The sequence below is a fragment of the Otolemur garnettii genome, unplaced genomic scaffold (genome assembly GCF_000181295.1).
Source record: "Otolemur garnettii isolate 467f Iridium unplaced genomic scaffold, OtoGar3 scaffold00017, whole genome shotgun sequence".
Lineage (NCBI taxonomy): Eukaryota > Metazoa > Chordata > Mammalia > Primates > Galagidae > Otolemur > Otolemur garnettii.
In genome coordinates this window covers 20,534,704-20,541,978 of record NW_003852412.1, presented here as the reverse complement: position 1 = coordinate 20,541,978, position 7,275 = coordinate 20,534,704, and positions in this window count along the sequence as shown.

Below are 7,275 nucleotides of genomic sequence, written 5' to 3'. Positions count from 1 at the left end.
AGCCATCATTGTTGTTTGGTGGGCCCAGGCTGGATTCAAATCTGCCACCTTAGGTATATGTGGCTGGCACCTTAGCCACTTAAGCCACAGGGGCTGAGCTGAGAATAAAAGTTTTTAGAAGGGGCTCTGTGCCTGTAGCTCAAGCGGCTAAGGCACCAGCCACATACATACACCAAAGCTGGCGGGTTCGAATTTAGCCCGGGCCTGCCAAACAACAATGACAACTACAACCAAAGAATAGCCAGGTGTTGTGGCAGGTGCCTGTAGTCCCAGCTACTTGGGAGGCTGAGGCATGAGAATCATGTAAGCCCAGGAGTTGGAGGTTGCTCTGAGGTGTGATGCCATAGCACTTTACCCAGGGCAACAGCTTGAGGCTGTCTCTGTCTCAAAAAAAAAAAAAAAAATTTTTTTTTAGAAGGTTTTGAAGACACTGATAGCGGCTTCTCATTTTAAAAATATCAGCTCTGTTTTCCTTTGGTGAAGTGAAGTGCTCTTTCACTTAACTGCAGGTACCGCCCCAGCAAAGTGACCAAACACGAATTAGTTTTTAGATATATTTGTTCATGTGTTACCTTTTTAGCCAATGACAAAAAGTGGAAAACACAAGAACATATGAGATGGCAGATGTCCATTGTGAGCTAGTCTGACTGATGCGCTGGTTTGGAGAAGTGGCAGGAGTGGTGTGGGAGCAGACACGGCTGAAGATTATGACTCTATACCACCGCTGGAAATAATAAGACTCCCTTTTTCGTTTATCCTGTCAGGCATACTCTCGTCTACTCTTCAATTCTAACCTCGTCCTCTTGGTGGTTATCTTCAGTACCTCTGCCCCTAGTATAGTTTGCTTTATTAGCTGCTTTGAATTATGAATGTTTTATTGCTAGTATGGACCAAAATCCCCCAAATAACAGATGAATAAAGAAAAATAATAGCAATTTTCCACCTTCCATGAGATAGCCAGTCATATCAGTCTGAATATATCGTTCCAAACCTTTTCCATGGTCTTACAAACATGCAGTTATTATTTTATGTAATCAATAACAAATGTGTAACAAATGCATATATAATACATACATTTCATTTTCTGGTTTTTTTTTCTTTTTTTTTTCCTTTTTTCACAAAAATGGAGCTAGGTGGCGCCTGTGGCTCAAAGGAGTAGGGCGCTGGCCCTCTATGTTGGACGTGGTGGGTTCAAACCCAGCCCTAGACAAAAATTGCAAAAAAAAAAAAAATATATATATATATATATATGGAGCAGTAGATAAGGAAGATATAAGCAGATGTGACTTACTCTTTAAAATCTGCATGATATTCCGTATATGGATGCCCAAGCATTCAGCTAATGATATTTAGGCTGTGTTTAAATTACTGCCACTATAACTAATCTAGGGCATTTTGAGGCAAATCCTTTTAATTTTTAAGATGTATGTAGTACTAAAAATGATTAAGGGTCCCAAAGTGATAAGCTTTTGTTTGAGAAAAAATCATTTAACAAATGGCTTTTAAAAAGAGGATGTTTTTCTGCAGGACTGCTTTTTAGACACTCCTATTTCTAATTTGTTGTTGACCATCTTTGTTATTTTATGAAAAGTCCTTCTGCAATCATCAACTCAAGATGCTTATTCCTTGTCCACTATGATTTATGAAAGAAAATGTCAGAAAACATTTCCAAGATTTGGTTCCTAAAAAGGTTGAGTGTAGCTTAATGGTTTGTGAATACACCTATTTGAAATTAATTTCTTATTTTTTATTCCACTGTCTTTAAGATATAGCAGTTATATTAAGGCTACTATTAGAGGAGAAGAAAAACCTTAAGAGAAGTTGGATTTTCTGCAAAAAAATGTGGAATGTTGAGCAGTTGGGTACCATTTAGCATAAAATTTCCAAATTTTAAATAGGTCTTCATACTTTATTTCACCATATGACACACATCCAAGTTGGATGAAAGTGGTAGTTGCTGCACTTATACTTACTGAAAATTACCCAGCAGCAATTTAGAATTCAGCAGACTTCATTATATTAGTAATTTTTTATTATTTATATGAATTAGCTAATGTTTCTCTTTCTAAGTGTCATGCTTTCTGCATGACTGAGGCTCAGCTTACAACTACTCTTTGTTTTTAATTTGTCATTTAATCAAAATTTAAGCTGTTCCTGATTGTTCATGGATTATTTTAGTGGCTGTAAATAATGCTATTTTACTTTTTCATTTTAAAAATCATATCAATTCAAGGCACTTTGGCTAAAATTAAATTGAAAGAGACATATTTGGACTGATATAAATGGACTAGACATTTATATGTGCAAATTGGCTAACTATACTTCTAACATTCATTTATTTCTGTATCTGGCCTAGAATGTGGAAACAGATGTAGCAGTAATTATCCCAAATGTTTTAAAAAGTTGGATTATATTGAAACTGTGTCTGAAAAACCTGGAGAAGAAAATGGAATTAATTGACATTGATTGACACTGTCACCACTTTAACCAGCTGATATCCTTAAAAATCAATAAGGAACTATGGTTTAAATCTCATATTTTTTTCAGAGACTTTCAATTTTATTACTGTACACTTTAGAAGATAAATGTTATTTAAAAAAATGAAAAGCAAGCATAATAAAACATGCCAATTTCACCAGTGGTAACTATAGCAACCAAAATTTGGGTATGTACTAAAGTTTTACTCAGAAAAATGTTTTGCATAAAATGTTATCGCTTAAATCTGACAAGGGATAGGGTGAGAGTCTCTAGCCTATAGAGGAAACACATTAGCCAAGTCACTTTCAATATTAAAAACTCAATGTACTCAATTATAACTTTAAAAAATCTAGTCATTAAAAGGCCTATATATGGATTTTTACAAACCTCAAACTTAATCCTCCACACTTTAAAGAAACAATACTAAACTTCTTAGCAATATTTTAAATTTCTGCTCCATTCTTCTAATATTTATTTGAAAGTGATTTTTCAACGTATTTCTGCTGTTATCATGCTACAAACAATGACAAATGTTTAATATATGTTAACTATCACATGCTGTATACTTGCAGCACCTAAGCTAGATTTATCTTTTGTTGGGAGGCAGTAGATGAAAAATGTCAAATCAATATTAATTGAAGTTCAACAAAATATTTGTTGATTTCCTAATTTTAAAACATTGACTTTTCAGGTACTAAGTTTTGTTATTGTTGTTGTTGTTGTAGTTTTTGACCGGGGCTGGGTTTGAACCCACTACCTCTGGTATATGGGGCCAGTGTCCTACTCCTTGTGCCACAGGTGCTGCCCTCAAGTACTAATTTCTTACTGATCAGTTTTTACCCTGTCAAATCTCATAATCTCTTTGACTTACAGTTTCATCATGTAAAAACTTTGGAAGGCTCATCATCAAAATGGCAGGCTGAGCTGATGTCGGAAAACAGACTCTTCCTTTACAAATACAGAAAAAGGCTGTTGAAATTTCATAGCTATACAAAATGACTTAGCTGTGCTTCAAAACAAGAAAGTCAAACCTCCAGGCCCTGGAACCAAATGGGAACAGCAATGGTAAGTGGGAATTGGAGCTATGCAGCCCCATGAAGGTAAATGCTTTAGAGAGTAGGACTTACTGTAATGGTAACACAACAGTATGGAAGGCTGCAGAACATATCCAGGAGGGGCTAGTCCTCAACTTTTTGCACAAAATTCAGAGCTGCAAACATACAGTCCTATTGGAAACATTCTTCCTCCTTATCCTAGTATAGGGTGTAATTTACCCTTACAGTATAGGGGTATTATTATTATTATTATACTGTACTATAATGGCACATATGAACCATTATATTTTTGCTCTTATTATTTTTATTTTATATACACTGTTCATCAGAGATCCGAGTTTTATACAAATCTCACTAAAAGACATTCTAAGGAATGTATGTCCTCCAAAACCTGGGGACCACCTGTATTGGGGTTCCTACTAGCCAGAATGAAGAGATCTCATTGAGTCCATAGGGCATTCAATAAAAATTCCAGACAGGTCAAGCCTTAGTAGTGGGAACTAAAGTAGACCATAGGAAATGTAATTCTAGACCACCACTAAAAAAGTATTAAAACATGCGTGGTAAATACTGCAATAGTCTGCAAGTAATTTAAATGCTTCCCAGAACAAAGTCCAACATTCTTTAAAAGAATACAATGAAATTCACCATTCATTAACATAAAATGCATAATGTCTAGCATTCAAAGAGAAATTACTAGATAGTTGAAGAAAACAGGAAAATATGATCCTTAACAAGGGGAAAAATCTGTCAATAAAAACAGAAATGAGAATGATGATGGAATTAGCAGACAAGAGTTTAAAACAATCTTATACACACCCAGAGTGTGTATATAGAGGTATTGAATATACTTAAAGATTTAAAGCAACATATAAACATTATGAATGAAAGAAATGATATAAAAAATGAACCAAAGGTTAACTTCCACAAATAATAATTTTATAGGATGGAATAACCTGTAGACTAGACATTGCGGATGATTTTGAAAAGGTTGATGATTTTGGAAATAACAATATTAATATTCAAAATGAAACATATAAAAATGAATAGGAAATAGAGCCTTAGTGAACTATGGGAAAGCAGCTTCATACACACACACACACACACACACACACACACACAATTGGAGTCCTAGAAGGTGGCTGAAATATTTCCAAAATTAGTGAAAACTGAACACCTATATATAGAATGAGAAATTCAAATAAATCCAAGTAGGATAAACACACAAAAATCACACCAAAGCATCTTATACATTGTACAAAAGTGGTTGTAAACAGAGAGTATTAACAACAACCAGAAGAAAAAATAAAAACACATTTATGCACAGAGGTACTAAGAAAGAAATGACTATATGATTCTCATCAGAAACTAATCAAGTCAAGGAACAATGAAATATAGGCACTAAAGTAGGGGAGGCAGGTGTATAATTCTATACCCAAAATAACTTTTTGTAAGTGAAAGTGAAATGAAGACTTTTTAGATAAAAACAAAGCTTAAGAAATTTGTTGCCAGCAGAACTTTATTATAGAAAATGTTCTGGTATGTTCTTTAAACAGAAAGAAAATTATATGAGATGAAATCTTTTTCTTTCTTTTTGTTTTTGGCAGCTAATACCATGGGTTTTCTCTTATAACTTAAAAATGTTTTATTTTTAATTATTATGGGTACATAATAGTTGTATATCTTACCTATGTATCTGTCTAACAAGGGTACAAGTGAACTTTTCTAGAACTAGAATATAAACGTTTTGACACAATGACTAAGCAAATGACATGAAATTTATGTGAACCAGCTTGATGAAAGTATTTCAAAATGTATATGAAAACACTACACTGTACTCCATGTTTGCATTAATGTATACAGCTACCATTTAATAAAAAAAATAGTTGTATATCTTTATATGGTACATGTGATATTTTGATACAAGCATATAATGTGAATTAATCAAATCAGGGTAACTGGTCAATCACCTCAGGCATTTAACATTCTTTGGTGTTAGGAATGTTTCATGTACATCCTAACTTAGTGTTGATTATAGTCACTTTGTTGTGTTATCAAATATTATTCATTCTATCTAACTATATTTTGTACCCATTAACCATCCTCTCTTAACCACCCCCTCCCCAGTACCCTTTCCAGACTCTGGTAACTGTCGTTCTACTCCCTGTCTCCATGAGACCCATGATGGTTTGTTTGTTTGAGACAGATTCTCACTATGTTGCCATTGGTAGAGTGCCTTAGTGTCATAGCCCACAGTAACCTCAAAGTCTTGGGCTTAAGCAATTCTCTTGCCTCAGCTTCCCAAGTAGCTGGGACTACAGGTGGAGATTGATTATGTTTAATATTTAGTTTTCACATGTGACTGAGAACATGTGAGATTTCTCTTTCTGTGCTTGGCTTATTTCACTTAACACCATGTTCTCCAGTTCTGTTGGTGTTGCAAATGGCAGCATTTCTTTTCTTGCGGCTATATGATATCTCATTGTGTATTGTAGGAGACGCCAACATCCGAGCAAGATGATCTGCAGCTGAGGCGTGGACCTCGGGCCATTCCTCCACAGGAGTCCCTTGTGAGAGGAGCCTGTGCCCTCAGCAGGTAGACATTGTTAATTACTCCCCTCATCTGTGTTGTTCTGGCTCAATAAAAGGCTGGTGCGAGGTTGCTCGGGGCTACCTGGAAAGTAAGGGCTAGCCCGCCTTCCACAAGCTTGTACTTCTAATCTGCTTCTCGCCTGGTTCCTTCCTGCACTAACTGAGACCAGGGCCACAGGAGCCCAATGGGTCGTGACAGTGTATGTGTACTACAATTTCTTCATGCACTCCACCTCTGTTGGACACTTTGTTTCTGTGTCGATATTCTGTCTGGATGATCTGTCCAGTGTTGAGGTCTCCCACAATTATTGTATTGGAGTCTATCTTTCTCTTTCGCTCTGATAATATTTGCTTTACCTATCTGGGTGCTTCAGTGTTCTGTGAGTATATATTGACAATTGTTATATCTTTTTGCTAATCTGACTCTTTCAAGATATAATGACCCTCCCTGTCTCTTTTTATACTTTTTGTTTTGAGATCTATTTTATCTGATAGAAGTATAACTATCCCTGCTCTCTTTGGGTTTCCATTTGCATGGAATATTTTTTCCAGCCCTTTATTTTCAGTCTATGTATGCCTTTATAAGTGAAGTGTGTTTCTCTGAGACAACATACAGTTGGCTCTCTTTCTTTCTTTCTTTTCTTTTTTTTACTTTAAATCCATTTAGCTACCCTGTGTCTTTTGATTAGAGAGTTTATTTCATTCACATTCACATTACCTATTGATAGATAAAACTCATAATATATTATTTGATTTCTGGTTGTTTTGTTGTTTTCTCTTTCTTTTTTTCTATCTTCCTTTGTTAAGAGTGATTTTTTTATTGTAATGTATTTCAATTTCTTGCTTTTTATTTTTTGTGTGTCTATTATAGGTTTAATTTGAGGTTACTATGAGGCTTTCAAATAAACTTTTTATAACCAATTATTTTAAACATGACTATGCTGCTTACAAAGAAAGAAACAAAGAGAGAGCAGAGAGCTAACAAAAATTCTACATATTAATTCTACCTTTCCTTTTTAAACTTTTTTTTTTTTAGATGGAGCCTCAAGCCATCCCCCTGGGTAGAGTGCCATGGCATCACAGCTCACAGCAACCTCCAACGCCTGGGCTCAAGCGAGTCTCCTGCCTCAGCCTCACAAGTAGCTGGGAC